Source organism: Malus domestica, chromosome 07 (genome assembly GCF_042453785.1).
Source record: "Malus domestica chromosome 07, GDT2T_hap1".
NCBI lineage: Eukaryota > Viridiplantae > Streptophyta > Magnoliopsida > Rosales > Rosaceae > Malus > Malus domestica.
In genome coordinates, this window is record NC_091667.1 from 35318390 (window position 1) to 35334700 (window position 16311).

Genomic DNA, 16311 nt, shown 5'->3' on the forward strand with positions numbered 1-16311 from the left:
TGACGGGTTGACAGACAAATAATAACCAGTCATTCATCATACCTGAATTTCTTGAGTTATACAGCTCCGAGGGATCTCAAATTTGGATATGTTGTAGTTCACAAGCTGAGGAACAACTTCAATGAAGAAAGAATACCGATCTGAACAAGATAAAATGGAGTTTCGAAGCTCACAACAAATCTGACGGGTTGACAGAAAAATAATAACCAGTCATTCATCATACCTGAGTTTCTTGAGTTATACAGCTCCGAGGGATCTCAAATTTGGATATGTTGTAGTTCACAAGCTGAGGAACAACTTCAATGAAGAAAGCATACCGATCTGAACAAGAGAAAATGGAGTTTCGAAGCTCACAACAAATCTGACGGGTTGACAGAAAAATAATAACCAGTCATTCATCATACCTGAGTTTCTTGAGTTATACAGCTCCGAGGGATCTCAAATTTGGATATGTTGTAGTTCACAAGCTGAGGAACAACTTCAATGAAGAAAGCATGCTGATCTGAGCAAGAGAAAATAGAGTTTCAAAGCTCACAACAAATCTGACGGGTTGACAGACAAATGATAAACAGTCACTCATCATACCTGGATTTCTGGAGTTGTACTGCTCCGATGGCTCTCCAATTTGGATATGTTGTAGTTAAGGAATTAACGAACAACTTTCATGAAGACAACTTTGTGATTCGACCTACAGATGATGGTGTTATGTTGAAAAACAATTCCGGTTGTTAGGGGAAATGAAAAACAATTCCACCAAAGAAACATCATTATGATGTTTCATCATTATGGTGTTTTCATCATTATGATGCTTTCATCATTGTGATGCTTCCATCATTGTGATGCTTCCATTATGATGTTAATGCACCAACGGTTACACCTTCTGCAATTCCACTTATTCGGGCCTAGCAACCTTCATCAACAAAATCTATGAAGAAAAAGTCCGGGGCTATTAGCAAGACACCTCATTCGTCAACTCCCTCGACTAGAGACTTGGGGGACTCCCACCATATGCTACTACGCCTTGGTACTCAAAAGTTCGTGACTACTCAGTGACTTGGATTTTTCAAGTCTCCAACCGAGAAGTTTTCCTCACTCGGGAAATTAAGGGAACACTACCTCAAACTACATGCTTCACTCACAAAGCTTCAACAATACAGGTTTCAACAAAAGCAAAAATTCAAAGAACTTTATGAAGAAGGCTTTGGTGTATTTAACACAATATGTTGAAATGAAGCAAAGCTTATTTATTAATATTTTCGATAAGCCACAAATATGTACATGTACATGAGTCAAAATAAACAAACAAAAAGGAGCCTTCACAAAGGTTGCTTAGGGGAAGTCTCAGCAGTCGGTAGAGCCCCAGAAAGAGAAAGCACCGGAGGGTGGTTATCCGGAGCCTCAGTACTTGACAAAACCCCAGAAGGAGGAGGCATTGGAGGTTCATCATTTGAAGCTTCATTACCAGGTACAGCCCCAGAGGACGAAGGCAATAAATGCCTTTGGAACAAACCCACAAACCGCTGATGATCAAGTAAAACCTTACCATCAGATTCCTTCATCTGGTCAAGCTTCCTCTTCATGTTTGTAGCATAGTCATGGGCGAGCCGGTGCAACTGCTTATTCTCATGCTTGAGCCCTCTAATCTCCTGTTTGAGACTCATCACTTCAGCAGCCAATGATTCAACTTGGCGGGTTCTCGCAAATAGGCGTTGGGCCATATTAGACACAGAACCTGCACACTGAACACTAAGAGCCAGAGAGTCCTTAACAGCCAACTCATCAGACCGTTTGGAAAGTAGTCTGTTATCTTTGGGAGTGAGAAGGTTCCTGGCCACCACTGCAGCGGTCATATCATTCTTCATCACAGAATCCCCAACGGTAAGAGGACCAGTAGGGGATATGAAGGATGGGCGCCATATGTTGTCTGGAGAAGGCGTGGCTGTCTCTTCTCCAAGGTTCAAGTCAAAACGACGGTCGGAGGGTCCAGACATTTTCAAATGTGTTGAAGAAGGAAGAGGTCAGACAAATCAAGATCTTAGAAGTGCAAGAAATGAGCTTCTACTGGTAGAGATTCAAGTGTGCTGTGGAACTTAATGCCAGCCTCTATAAAAATCTGCACTCGACGGAGCTTCAGAAATCGAAGAGGCGTTTGCTTTCTCAAAAGCTGGGCTGCTCAGAGACCACGAGGGCCGATCTCAGAAATCGAAGAGGCGAATGCTTTCTCAAAAGCTGGGCTGCTCAGAGACCACGAGGGCCGATCTCAGAAATCGAAGAAGCACCTGCTTTTTCAGCCTCGTCAGCACCTGTCACATGCACACTCAGCTTTGCGGAAATTACGGGCAATCTGTCGAAGATTTCTGGTGAAGTAGAAAGCACGTGAATCTTACTGTTCAATCACCGCTCTCCATATGCACCATCAACTCCTCGGGTACCACATATAACTTTGTCAAAGATCTCTGACAAAGTTTAGGCACGAGAATTTCGAAGTTCCAGCTACCCTACTATTACCCATAAGGGTAAAGGAACAGCACCACTGCTTGACAACTGGAAAGTCCCTATGTGTGTCGACCTCCGTGTTTTGCGGCAAGACAGGTTGGCAAGAACGTCCAACCTTTACTCACATTCGAGAAAAGACTCCCAACATAATTACTTTCTCAAAAACCGGAGTAGCACCGCTTTCCGAATCTCGAGAGTCAGATCCTCGACGGGATTGCTTGTTCGAAAACCGAAGAGGCACAACTCTCAGAACTTCGAGAGCCAGATTTCCTTAGATAAAGCTTGTCTGTAATCTTCACACGTAATATCAGCTTTCCAGATACCACATACCACTTTTTCAAAGTGCTCTGACAAAATTAAAACACGTGAAGCTGGCAGCTCCCACTACATTGCTGTGACCAAGAAGGGTAAAGGAATAACATTACTACTTGTTATTGGGAAATCCCTATATACATTGACCTCCCTCCTCAACGGACAGGCAAACCTGCAAAAATGCTCAACCCTTTCTCGCATTCGAAAAGGCACCCTCAACATAACCTCTTGAAATACTCAGCTTTATTTCCCCCCGATAATACCTCAGCAAATAAGCCACACCAAGAACAAGAGTATCTCATATCATCAGGGTCGAAAGCAAGAGTATCCCATATCATGCTTTCTCCCTGTCTTTGTCTTTGTCCTTGTCCACACCTGCAGGACAAGGAGAAAGAGAGCAGTCAGTCGGAACCTGAAATCAAACCTCCAATTTGGAACTGACTGCCTGGAGCCTTTGCCTGGTCGCTTACTTAGCATTGCTCTCGAGTACTCATCCTCAACTACTGTCAAGGTCACGAATTCCACCGGCAAATATCTCATGACAGTTGATCAGATATTGGCTCTTTACACTGAAGCTGCCAAGCGTGAATGAGTCACTATGAAGGAATGTTCTGAAGGACCATTTAAATGCAAAGGTTGCACACCACTTCTGCCATGCAAAAGATTGAAGCAGAAGGTTCAACGGTGGGCTGAAACAGATCACTACAGCACGACACCTTTCCATACCACATTCATTATTCCGTCAACAGCAATAGTATCCCATATCATCAAGGTCGAACGTACTCTAGATTTGATGGACTTGTTTTGACCCTCAAATTTTTGAGTCGGCCTTATACTCTGAAGGGCACCAGAAAAACCTCCAGCACAGTTCAAGAATAAGCCTGTGGAAAGTTACTTCTTCAAAAGCAAAAGTATCTCATATCATCTCTTATCCATTTGCTTCTCCTTATCCTGGCAGTTGAATGAGAGACAAGGAGAATGAGAACAATCAACCGGAAGCCGAAGTCAAACCTCTGCTCCTGGGTTGCTTACTTGGAAGTTTGACTGCTTACCTTGTCTGTCACCTCTTTCGGCAGATCTCCTAGCTCGGCGACTTGGGGGACTCCTACTATAGGGTTTGTATCGCACTTGACCAAGCCCGAAACTACAACTAAGCTTCAAGTGAAATTGATACATTACCTTGTGCGTCAACATCAGCTAAGTACACCATTCCCGGATGGAGGAAAGGTACTTCCAGAGAAGGGCAGATGAAGATCAGACCACACTTCGGTACTTAGAAGTTTCGTGATTACTCAAGGGATTGGATCTTGCAAGTCCCCAACCGAGGAGTTTCCCTCACTCGGGAACTTAGGGGAGCACTGTTTGTACCATACTTGACCAATCCCGAAACTACCGAGCACCGGCCAACGCTATACTGTCAAGGACCCAGAAGAGTTCCCCTCCGACCAGGAGGCCAATCACTACTCGACACGTGTCAAGATTAGAAGCCAATCAGAGTGCAGCACGTGTCAACATCAAGAACCAATCATAACATGACACATGTCAATGTGACAAAGCTACAAGTTTTTCTATAAATAGGGGTCATTCCCCCACAATATTGCCTAATGCCATTTTGTGTTAAATCATTCACAAGAACTCACTAAATTGAGAGCTTGATCCTTTGTACTTGTGTAAGCCCTTCACTACTAATAAGAACTCCTCTACTCCGTGGACGTAGCCAATCTGGGTGAACCACGTACATCCTGTGTTTGCTTCTCTGTCTCTATTCATTTACGTACTTATCCTCACTAGTGACTGAAGCAACCAAGCAACCAAGCGAAGGTCACAAAACCTGACACTTTCTGTTGTACCAAAGTCTTCGCTGATTTTGTGCATCAACAAGATTCAATAACGTCTCGACACTTGTTATCTTAGAATTTTGTAGGAAGTGAGGAAAATGATTATGATTTTGTGTGAGGAATAATTTTGTATGTAAACGCCACTCAGTACTACGGTTTGGTGGTATTCTTCTTCACTTGGAAGTGAGAGGTTTTAGGTTCGAATCTTTTAAATGGAGAATTCGATACCAAATTATGTTGCCCATCGTATAACTTAACCGAACTCCCCATTTTCCTAGTGTAAAAATATATATGTACTAAAAAAATAATTCGTATGTAAACATCTTTTACCACTGAAAATGGGAGGGCTTTTTTTTAAGTGAACTTTAACGAAAAGCTTCCGGTACTGTTCACTTTAACGAAAAACCACATTTTTACACTAAAAAGTCAATCATAGTATTATTCAATTTACCTTTTATTTTGTCATTATCGTTAAAACTCAAAGTTTTCAATTTATCCATTTTCATTATTTTTTATTTTTTATTTTAACTACAATTGGGGAATGGATAAGAGTGGCCTCGAAAAATGGCTCATATGCGAGTCGCGTGCACATATTTGGCAAAGTTGTGAATGAATATGAGTTTAAAAAAAAAATAAAAATAAAAATAAAAAGTTGTGAATGAATATTAGACGAAAGTGTAATTTTGAAGTCTCTCAATTTTCAGTCCGGTGGTAAATGCACAAAAATTGAAAAACCAAGCGGTCATTTACGCAATTTCCCTCATTTTTCTTTTTTAAATAAACCCCGTATTTTCTCATTATTTTCTGCTGTGGGCTGTCAAGTTCCTGGAAGCCGTTAAAACTTGCAGAGAGAGAAGGGGAGAGAGAGCTTATTGGATGAAGGGCCCATATAAGAGCCCATCTGAGGCAACAGAAAAAAATGTTGGGCCAATGATGGGCTCTGATTTTCTAAGGTAAACCTGTCAGCAATCTAATGGGCCCAAATTATTAAGGCCTGAAAACGTTGTGGGGTGACAGATGGGAACCGAACACCCGAAAGAGCATGTGAAAAACAAACCCACCCACCTTTAAAAACAGCTGCCTACCCACATACCAAAAATGTGATTTAAACTACCATAACTTACTTGCCCAATTGATGAAATCTTCATTACTCTCTTTTGTTTTCGGACTATGCAATTACATTCTTTCGTGGCATCAGATACGGACCATCTTAACCAACTTGCTCTTAATGTAGCGGTATTTTTGTAGGACAGAGCGATCAGACAATGACATAACCGGACTCCTAGGCCCCTTCCCGAATAGCAAAGTTCCCCATTTTCCCCTCCTCAATTGCCCTTCCTCCTAAATTTCTCCTTCCCTTATCAGTGTAGGGCCTCTCTGAGTGTATAAGGTGCTTTGTCCTTGAGAAGTATGGCTGTGCCACTGTCAGTTCGTCCCCTTTGATTATAAAAAGTAAGATATGGACCACTTACATGAAGTTTTTGAACTTGTACCATCTTTTTGATGAGCAATAATTATTTTCTTCGTGTGAATGGGGACTATCAAGACATAAAAAATTAGCCTAGAAAGAAGCCCTTGAGAAATAATGGAAATGTGTTTCACGATGTTGCTTTATATTGTAGCCTTCCTTTCTTTTCTTTGTTTCTTGGTCCACTCCAAAATGGGAAGGTAAGATACTTAGCTCACAGAAGAGAGATTTCGGTAGGAAACTACAGCCTACTAAAAGCATACCAATGTGAGATTGAGTAAAACCAAAATATACAGTTTCATTATTTTGTCAAATATGCCTCTACAAATAACGTGGCCAGTCATTCCGCCCAAGTTTTCTAGTTAAAATCTCCCACAAAAAAGAAACATATAAAAAATAAAAATAAAAATAAAATAAAAACAAACAAACAAAATCTGTGTGTTGGTGATGATTTCAGATGCTACCAAATCCAGTAGTATATCTTTTCCTAAGTTGTTGCCAAACATATCAAAGCATTTTTTTTTTTTTTGGAAACAACATATCAAAGCATTTTGTAACGTTTTTTGTGCTATGAAAATCTGAAAGACAACACAATCATAATTAACACATGTAATTCATCCCTAAACTCCAACTAACCTCCTTTTACAGATTTTCCTTCTACTAGTGACTAAGGAACATTAATTTAAAGAAAAAGTGGCTTTTTTCACCAATCAAAAGCTAACAAGTAGTAATGTTTCGTTTATTAATCCTTAATCAGATTAAGAAGAATTGAATTGAGGATAAAATAGAATTAGATTTATGTTAAAGTTGTTTACTAAATTATATGAGAGAGAGAGTAGGAATGATGTTAGTTTTTTATAAGTTGTTTACTAATTCACTTGAATTGAAATTAAAACTAAATTGATTACTAAATTGCCCTTACTTAAAATAAATGATTTATGCTAATTAATTAAATTAACTTTTATATATATATATATATATATATATATATATATAATTGAACAAGTTTTATGTCTATTAATGAATGAAACCCTCTTTGTCAACCAAAAGATGGTGAAAAAACAACTTAGTCTTCTATCACAAAAAAAAAAATGATGGGCATTAATGTAATTTCACAGGTCCAAATTTTACTGTTTTTTTATTGAAGCCTCACCTACAGGTGATGTTAAAATATCTCTAATATTAAAAAAAAATAAAAAAAAATAAAAACCAAAAACAAAAACCTCTCTCTCCCCCCTCCCTCTCTCCTTCTCATTTTCTAAAAAAATGTGTTCATACACACAAAGTGTGTAGGCAAATGCTAGTTTTTATTAAAAGATGGTTATTTCATTTGTCCCGCCTCTATGTTTCTCACGCCTCCCCATTTGGAAGGCGTGCGCTTCTGCTTCTCCCCACTCTTACCTCATTTGGTAAACACGCCACAGGTCAAATAAGTTAGAGGGAATGTAAAAAAAAAAAAAAAAAAAGGGTTACTGGGGTTGGTGGGAATAGTAAATCACTTTGTGATGATTCATGCTTGTGACCTTATTCTCTAATTCTACATTAATATTGTTTAATTATCATTAAGAGGAACTATTAGATTAATTAGCTTCACATTAATCTTAATCCATCCTCCAATATAGTTTTGAGCTACCTACCCACTCATTATGTATGGTCCATCAACCTATAATAAACCAACCTACCACCATCTAACCATTGGAATTCGGAGAGCCATGAGCCACCACCAACACCATCTTGGGACCTTATACATTTACTTCTATCACAAATCATGTTGATAATTCTACCGACCTTTTCAAGACAAACACTTAGTTATCATGAAAATTTCATTATAACAGTATTTCAAGTTAATTAAGTATTGTCATACATTTTAACATTAACTTTTTAGCCAAAATGTTTCCTGAGATTGTCATAACTCCTCACTTTAGTCTTTGATATTTAAAATCGATGGAACTGGTCCCTGAGTTTGTCGAGCATCAATCATTTTGGTCATTCCGTGAAAAATCTCCGTTAAATAAGGAGAAAATGTCAAAACTACCCTCAACTTTTGTCAAATCATTTTGGCCTACTATATATTAAATTGACAATATTTTTGTCATTTTTGTCCTTATTTAACAGTAATTTTCATAGAATTATTGAAAGGATTGACGGTGGACAAACTTAGAGATCACTTCTATCGATTTTAAATGTCAGAAACCAAAGTAAGTAGTTATGTCAATCTCACAAACCATTTTAGAATATATTAAAAAAAATAAAAAACCTTTTATGTTTTATGCATAATAACTTGCGATTGACTCCATGAGATGCCACTCATGTGACACCCGCGGCTGCCTGAAAGTCTTTTGTCGAGAGATCAAAAACTTAATTTTTGTGTATTTTCTTTTTGCAAGAGACTCAATCAAGTTTACAATTCACCGATTGTTTATGTACTAAGCACGTCAAAGATAATTAATTAAGGAGTCTTCTTATGCCTTCAACAACAACAAAATTAAAACGAAATTTAAGTTGGATTAGTTACTAAAGTGTGATTAATGTCTCGGATTTGGGGTATCAATTTGTGGTGCATTCAGCTTTCTTAGTCGACAAGTTACACTTTTTGATGTGCAAATCTCGAAAAGAAGTTTAAGCTCTTTCTCCTTTGCATTGTAAAATACAATTTGACAATTGTATATACAAATACAATCAACCAACTCTTTGACCAGACAATAAGAAGAAGAGTGAGAGGAAAGCATATAAAGAAACGCATTCAATGACAGCAGCATGCAGAACACTGGACCCTGCAACTGCAAACTGCAAGTCAAGCAATTAGTTCTTTCACTTTCTATATATTTAAAGTTTAGGAGAACGTGTTTTTACTTTGTATTTATTACTTAGGCTCGGCAAAAACGTTGTGTTTGTTTCGTTTGTGTGTCATGCTCATTATCTTAACGAGCTGTGCGTGTCAAACCTGTTATTTTAACAAGTTCTTAACAAGTGATCTGATAATGATCCAATTTGTTAATGATTTCTATCGTTTTGTGTCGAGTTAACAAGTCATACAATAAATTATCATGCCTAAGGGCCAAATTTGGCAAAATATATCTTATGGGGTTCTTAACGGGTGACCCAATAACGACCAGAGTCGTTAATGAGTTCTTAACGGATGACTCGATAACAACTCGACTTGTTAACAAGTTGACTTGAAATATGTTTTTTTTCGTGCCGTTTCAAGTCAAGTTAACCTGTCATGCAAGAAATTACCAAGCCTCCATATGATATAACGATTGATGGATTTTTTTTATTGATTTGAAGAATGAATCTAACCATCAACTGTCATGTTATGTGATTTATAAAATATGATTCAAATAGATAATATGTAGGATCGCCTATATTTAAAACTTCCATTTCAGCTATTGGATGTTGACGTACCAATCAAGTTGCACCTTCTCAAGTTGACCAGCACCAGCTTAATTTATGTCCAAGTAGCATTAGATTTAGAGACCCTAATTGACATGTCATTATTTCATTTGTTGTGTGTGTTGAGCTCCCTTTTGAGGGTTTTTAAGTGTGTTGAAGACACGTTGTATGCTACATTAGTATTATAATAAGAATGAACGATATATTTGGTATTTTACGGACTCAAGACAAAGCAATAATAAGTAAGTCTAATAAATATAATCACATGAATGGATTGGTAGTTGCCGGTGTGAAAAAATCGTACTAACAAACTTATCTTAATTATGAAACATAACTTTCACTTAATATATCTTAATTTTATTGATTCAAATGAAACATAACTTTCACTTTATATATCTTAATTTTATTGATTCAAATGATAATCAATACAAAATTCATCTAAACCTTAGACAAACTTATGTGCAGATTGGAGAAAGAATAGTGCCCTAGGTAACTTGGCGAAACCTAACTTTACATATCTCTTATATTTTTTACAAAACGATACTAAAAAGATGAGAATTCGAACTCAAAACCTCAAATGCAAAACTCAATGCCACCCTTTTACTATTGTAGCATCCACTCATTTCGGACCCGAATAGGCTATGGAGAATTTTACTTTACCCGTGACCACAGTCAAGCAGATTGAGATCCACTCTTAATTTTGGCAATTAAAAATATAAGAAATTATTATTCACTACGCAACATTATTATTTTCCAATATTTAATTTAATTTCATATAAACAATAGCCGCATTTATTTTGTTTATATGAAATTAAAATTAAATATTGGAAAATAATAATATTTCGTAGTGAATAATAATTTCTTATATTTTTAATTGTCAAAATTAAGAGTGAATCTCAATCTGCTTAACCAATATAATTTTCCAATATTGACTCTTGGAATCTACGAAGGTGTATTGAGCATGATGATCGAGGGACTCCTCAACCACTCAAACGACCATTTGCCTCCAACTAAATAAACCAATCAAACGGCCAAATCTTATTATTTTTCTAAATTTTGACCAAATTTAATTAATTTCTTAATTAACAGTGAAAAAAAGGACGTCAAGTAATTGAAAAAGTAAATAATTAAGAAGCAAGAAAGTATTCATGGACTTTTATTCATAAAAACATCGTTTTAAATTTATTTTTTAACGATCGGCATGGTACTAGATGTTGTCATTCTACTTATGTTAAAAAATTTGAATACTTTTATCCATACTACATATTAGGCCTGTAGTTTACCAATTATATTATTCATTCTTTATATACACACAAACAGTAGCCGCATATAATAGTATAATAGTCGTTCTAAAAAAATTTCCCGTTATAATGGTTTAGTTTAGTTTTTAAGTGATTAAGTACATTGACCATTTTATAGGAGTCGTTCAAAGGAGAGATAGAGAGATTCGGATTCTTAATTTATGGAGTTGAGCCAGTAGAATGCACAAATGAAGGTCGTAAAATTAAATAAGCGGTCCACATCTCTGAGTCCACCAGCTTTGCACACAAAAATCGAAGAGGATATAATTCATCATAGGATCTACTTCTTTCCCCTTTGCCAATTGCTGGGTCTACGCGGTAATGCATGGGATATTTCTTGACCCACAGAGTCTCCAAACCCTAGCGAGACACAGTCACGACTCACACCCAGCGCACACCGCAATCATATTCTCATGTCTCGTCCAACCAAATAATGGATTCCATGTAAAATACAAACAAAAACTAATTAGTCAACTGCTGCGAGAAGCCGCATCTGTGATTGGAAGTTAGTATAAAAATATAATTATGCATGCGCATATGACTGTATGCTGATAAGTGGCTGATGTTATGGGTTCCATTCAATTATTGTAACCAATTAAATTTTAAAGAAGTACTCAAATCAAACAAGCAGCTTTCTCTACAACTAATATAGTACAGCAATTTGGTACTAGTTTTCTCTGTTTGTAACTTGCGGTTTTATGTTTTGGCTGATATGGATGACAATGATGTATGATATTTGTGTTGAATTTAAAAGCTAATTATGAACAGATCAGCTATGGGAGAACTGTGAACTGAAAGCTCCCCCCCTTCCCCCCACGTCTCCTTTTTTTACCCAACTTTTTGGTCTTAAAAATGTTGTTTTGATTTACACATTGTGTGATTTAACTTAATTATCTTCTCTTTACTATAAATATGTGCATCTCCTTATATTAGAATATCATTATATAAAAAAATATTTAATCTAACTCTCTCCAAATCTCATTATTTTTCTAAATTTTGACCAAATTTAATTAATTTCTTGATTAACAGTGAAATAAAAGGACGTCAAGTAATTGAAAAAAGTAAATAATTAAAGAGCAAGAAAGTATTCATGGACTTTTATTCATAAAAACGTCGTTTTTAATTTATTTTTTAACGATCGGCATGGTACTAGATGTTGTCATTCTACTTATGTTAAAACATTTGAATACTTTTATCCATACTACAAATTAGGCCTGTAGTATAACAACTATATTATTCATTCTTTATATACACACAAACAGTAGCCGCATATAAAAGTATAATCGTTGCTCTAAAAAAATTCTCGTTATAATAATTTAGAGCTCGTTTGGATATACTTTTAAAATGACTAAAAGTATTTTTGAAGGAAATGTTTTTGGGTTCCAAAAGCACTTGAAGTGCTTTCTACAAAAAACACCATTTATGTGCTTTTTTTAGGAAGCACTTTAAATGTTTTTCCAGTCATTTACTTGCATTTTTACAAATGATTGTTTTAAAAAATATTTTCACCAAAAACGTTTTCAGTCATTTTAAAAGTACATCCAAATAGACTCTTAGTTTAGTTTTTAAGTGATAAAGTCCACTCGCCATTTCATAGGAGTCGGGATCCTCTCTGGATCTCTAAGTTCGGAGCCCGCAAACACAAAAAGCTGGGCCGTTCAAAGGGAAGATAGAGATATTCGGACCCTTGGTTTGTAGAGGTGAGCCAGTGGGATGGATAAATGAATGTCTTAGAATTAAATGAGTGGTCTAATTCTCTGAGTTGGTCGGCTTCGCACACAGAAACGAAGAGGATATAATTCATCATAGGATCTGGTTCTTTCCCCTTTGCCAACTGCTGGGTCTCCACGCCGTAATACATGGGATATTTCTTTACCCACAGAGTCTCCAAACCCTAGCGAGACACTGTCACGACTCACACTCAGCGCACACTACAATCAAATTCTCATGTCTCCTCCAACCAAATAATGGATTCCATGTAAAATACAAACAAAAACAAATTAGTCAACTGCTGCGAGAAGCCGCATCTGTGATTGGAAGTTAGTATAAAAATATAATTATGTATGCGCATATGACTGACTGTATGCTGATAAGTGGCTGATGTTATGGGTTCCATTCAATTATTGTCACCAATTAAATTTTAAAGTACTCAAATCAAACAAGCAACTCTCTCTACAACTAATACAGTACAAAAACTTGGTACTAGTTTTCTCTATTTATAACTCGCGGTTTTTTGTTTTGGCTGATATGAATGACAATGATGTCTGACATTTGTGTTGAATTTGAAAGATAATTATGTAAAGATCAGCTACAGGAGAACCGCAAACAGAAAGCTTCCCTCCGGGGGCCCGTCCTCTTCTTGTTTTTTTTTGTCTGACTCTTTGATCTTAAAAACTGTTATTTTGATTTACACATTGTGTGACTTAACTCAATTCTCTTCTCTTTATGATAAATATGTGCAATCTCCTTATATTAGAATATCATTATATAAAGAAAAGATTTAATCTAACTCTCTCCAAAGTCCCCAAGCCTCTCAGTTCATGAACATGGCTTCATATATAGACCGACCCCAATGACAATGCTCTCTATGGGGTGGCATAAACTTCTTTTTTCAAAGGAATGCACATGTTGCATATAATTTAGTAAAGTTTCCATCTCATAATGTTACCCAAGAAAAACACTATTCCCAGTTCATTTCCTGTTCCCTACCGATGCTCAGGTTAAAGAAAGTGGTTTGGACATGTGAACCGAAAATCTACAGATGATCTGATTAGAAATGCGATTATAAGATAAAGGCTCAGGGCAAAATGGATAGAGGAAGACTAGGAACACCTGGAAAGAGATTTTTTTTTTTTAAGACATGGAGTATTTGGAGCTAACGGAAAGATTTCACGCAAAATCAAGTGCTGTGGCGTTATAAAATTTATACAACTGATAAAGCTTTGTTGTTGTTATTCCCAACCATTTAATTTAAGGAAAACTAATGAAAAAAACTTGAAAACTTTGAGTTTTAACGATAAGGACAAAATAAATAGTAAAGTGAATAGTACCATGATTGACTTTTTAGTATAAAAATGTGGTTTTTCGTTAGAGTGAACGGCACAATAAGCTTTTCGTTAAAATTCCCCTTAATTTACCATCTATTTTCTATGAAGTAGATTTTTGCCTCAACAAAAAACACTTCAAACAAAATGGAATAATGCAAGTCTCCTTTCGGATCTAGAGGGCACTACTTTTTTTTGCAAATATAAACCCTAAACTCTGATGTATTTTCCGCACCACATTTTTAGTTTTAATTAGTGTTTAGGGTTTAGAGATTAACTTAAAAACTAAACACAAACAAAAACACGAGTTGTAGATTTTGAATTCAAATTTTATATATAAGTAACAGCAATGTAATTAAAATAAATAGTCATCGACCTAGCAAACGACTTGAGTATAAACATAAGGCAAAAGATCCTCCAAACTCTTATAATTTAACCTTCTTCTTAATCATCAATAAGTCAAAACGAAAAGTTTACTTATCAATCTATTGGAAACCAAATAAAGTTGAAGTAGTTAGCTACTACTACTACAGTTTGCAATCACTTGTCTCAATCAGTCCTATTGCCTCTCTTTTCCGCTCTTAGGTGCATGAATAAGTATCCTTCCTATCTCTTTGAGGGCACGCATAAAGAACTGTCTATATCCATGCTTGATCAAGTCCTGTTTGATACATTTCAGTTAGGTTTAGGGTTTATATAGAAAGATTTCATACATCTTTCAATGACGTGATATGACATTTTCGATCCTTTTCTGAACAAAATGAAGACAAAAAAGAAAAAGAGAAGATCAACTTGATCCAAAAAAAAAATCCTACATCAACAACAACTAAGACTTATCCCAATAAGTTAAGGTCGGTTATATGACCTACATCAACAACAACTACGACTTATCCCATTAAAATGAGGTCGGTTATATGATCTTAGAACATCAATGCGCTCAGTTTTGCACTAAATCTTCTGTTATCGGAACCAAAATAAATCCTACATGAGGAAAATTTGAAATGACAAATCTTATGAAGGGACAACTTGCATGCCCCAACTTATACTACTATTACCTATCCAATCCAATATCTATGTCATGCTTGTGATTTGGTGTTGCAAGAGAGGGCTAAATGACAACTACATTGCCAATCAATTTGTCATAGATTTGTCTTTCCATGTAAATCTGAGAAGAGGATCCTCTATGGATTCACTTTGTGGGAATTCTAGGGATTCTCACATTCTAGTTGTTTATCGTACATCGTGTGATCATTTTTTGTCAGATACTATTTGTGTTTAATTTAATTAAAAGAAGTCAAATGATTTCTGACCGCATGATACACGATGAATAGTTAAGATGTGGGGATCCCTAAGATCCCCACCAAGTGAATCCAAATGAGATCTAATTCCGTAAATCGCATGGTATTAGTAGACAAGCAGATAATAAACTTGTTTAAGATTTCCTTTCTTTTCTTATTCAACTACACTCATCAAGGAAGATGTCAAACAATGCTATTCAATGTTCCAAAAAAAAAAAAAACAATGCTATTCAATTTTCAAATCACATAATCTTAAGCAAATATGTCATTATTGGAATAAAATACGCAGCGCACCATTTTTCTAATATGTTGAAAACCATTTTTTTATTCACTCGTATTACTTATCATTGAATAAGTTTAAAATTTCGAGATTTAGTATTGCTCATAATATGGTGATAAATATGGTGGTGAGGAGATAATTTTCAGTGTGCCGAGAACACAACTCAGCACACCAAGTGTCATAACATAAGAGTTTGAAATTTTTTTAAGTATTCAACAATTTGTATTATGACACTTGATATATCGAATTGTGTTTTCAGCATACTAAAAAAATCTCTCCATTACCATCAACTCAAGGGTATTGAGCAAAAATGTTTCAATTCAAAATCTTGTTGCTGAAAGGTATGGTCAGTTGCACTTTTTTTTATAAAGAGATCCAACTTTTTCTTGTTCTAATTGCTCATTGAATATGATGACATGATTAATTATATTAAGGGCGGAGCTTACAAAATATGCCGAGAGAGAAAAGTTTCTCTTATTTTAGGGTTTCTGTTCCGTTTGTTTATTCGTCGATAAAGTCATGCAACGAATTGCCTTGCAAAGTGGGCAGGGCATGTGGTTCGGACAAACTCCATCCCTCACCTCAATCTTGCTTCGGAATTGCTGTAAAACTAGTATTACCCTTGGGAGAATTAGTTTAAGTTGTTTAACTGAAAAACTAGTTGCAGTTTTAGGGTTTGCTAAGCTACTCTCAAAGTGGAACTATTCGTACTCTTTGTCACCTCATGCTTTTCTTTTGGCACAATGTTTTAAATGTTGACATGAAAATGATGTTAAATTGTGATTTGACATAGTTCATGGAGAGTGCCGCTTTTGAAAGAGTTTCACTTAGCATTCCTCTTCTATATTTTTTAAGAGGGTATATTTTTGCTCGCCCCTTTT

General features: G+C 36.0%; 1 long non-coding RNA gene across 1 annotated transcript; it reads right to left on the minus strand.

The window, feature by feature from the left end:
• Positions 1 to 65: 65 nt before the first annotated feature.
• Positions 66 to 794, minus strand: LOC139197484 (uncharacterized). Its single transcript, XR_011582926.1, has 4 exons — positions 586 to 794; positions 405 to 502; positions 224 to 321; positions 66 to 116 (listed from the first exon to the last, which is right to left on the minus strand). It is a non-coding gene; the product is annotated as an uncharacterized lncRNA (long non-coding RNA).
• Between the last annotated feature and the right edge of the window lie 15517 nt (positions 795 to 16311).